The sequence below is a fragment of the Hevea brasiliensis genome, chromosome 14 (genome assembly GCF_030052815.1).
Source record: "Hevea brasiliensis isolate MT/VB/25A 57/8 chromosome 14, ASM3005281v1, whole genome shotgun sequence".
In the NCBI taxonomy this organism is placed as follows: Eukaryota; Viridiplantae; Streptophyta; class Magnoliopsida; order Malpighiales; family Euphorbiaceae; genus Hevea; species Hevea brasiliensis.
Window position 1 is genome coordinate 9,098,133 of NC_079506.1, and position 1,481 is coordinate 9,099,613.

Here is a 1,481-nt window from a genome sequence, read left to right on the forward strand (position 1 = left end):
TTAATAAGTATTTTTATTTTTTAAATTATAGATTATATTATTCATATATATAAATATATTATATATTAAAATATAAATATAAATTTAATATTTTTTAATTAATTCATATTAATTATATAATTAATACTCTCTAGTAGTCAAATTTTTTCTTCTTTTTCCTTTCATATTTTCTGTTTTTATTATTTTAAAATCTAAAACATAACAATTTAAAATTAATATTAAGAAAAGCATATCTTTTCTTATAAATATATACAAAAATATAATAAGGCCTTCTTATAACCTTATAGTCAAAATAAACAGCTTAATAAAAATTGACTGGTAAATTAAAAATATATATATATGTTTACAAACATGAGGATATTAATAAATTAAAATTAATCTACATTTAAACAAAATAGATCTTTGAAAAAAATGAGGATATTAACAAATTAAAATTAATCTACATTTAAACAAAATAGATCTTTGAAAATTGAAACCTCGTATAATTACATGTAAAATACTCTTTTTTATATAAAAATGATATTAATTAGCCCAAATATCATAAGATGCATTAATATAACATGAAAAAGACAAATTAAATCAATCCATCTTAGCCTACATAAATATCATTAAATTTGTGAGGATGCTTATTCCATTTGATATCGATAATAATAACAAAATCCTAATCATCATATTCAAATGTAACTACTCTTATATGAATGATACATATGACATGCAAAAGCTCAAAAAATTTAAAAACTTCTAAATAGATTTTGGTCATTGGAGAAAACAAGACACACAAAAATGTAGTGAAAAAAGAAAAATAAAATTATATTATAAGTCAAAATTAATTAAGATTAAATTTTATTACACAAAAATATAGTGTGTGAATATAAAAACTATCCGTTACTAATATTTAAAAAAAATAGTTACAAGTTTATAACAAATAAAACATTTTCTTCGAATAAGATTAGACATTTATTGTAACAAATTTTTATTTAATTAAATAGCTAAATTTTAATATTAATTTTATAACTATATTAATTAAATAGTTTTTTTAATAGTAATTTACAATTTAATATTATAAATTTGTAACTATTTAGATTAATTAAAAAAAATTAGTATAAGTGAGATATTGTAATAAATTAATTAATTTTTAATGAATTAATAATACTTATAAAATTAATAATATAGAATTATAATGGGTTTTTTTAGTATAAATACAATTACTGTTAAAATAATACTAAAATATTTATTTATATTAAGTGTAGTAATGCTAAAAATTGAAATTATTTATAAATTTAGCAATGGACAAATTGTCATTAAAAATTATTAGCGATAAATTTGTATTGATCATTGAAAGTATTAGCGATGGATAACTTATTGCTAAAAATTATTAGTGATAAATTTACATAAAATAATTTTTCATTGTTGAAAATATTAGTGATGGATACATTGCTATCAAAATTTATCATAATGATTTTATATAAAGTACTTCTCAT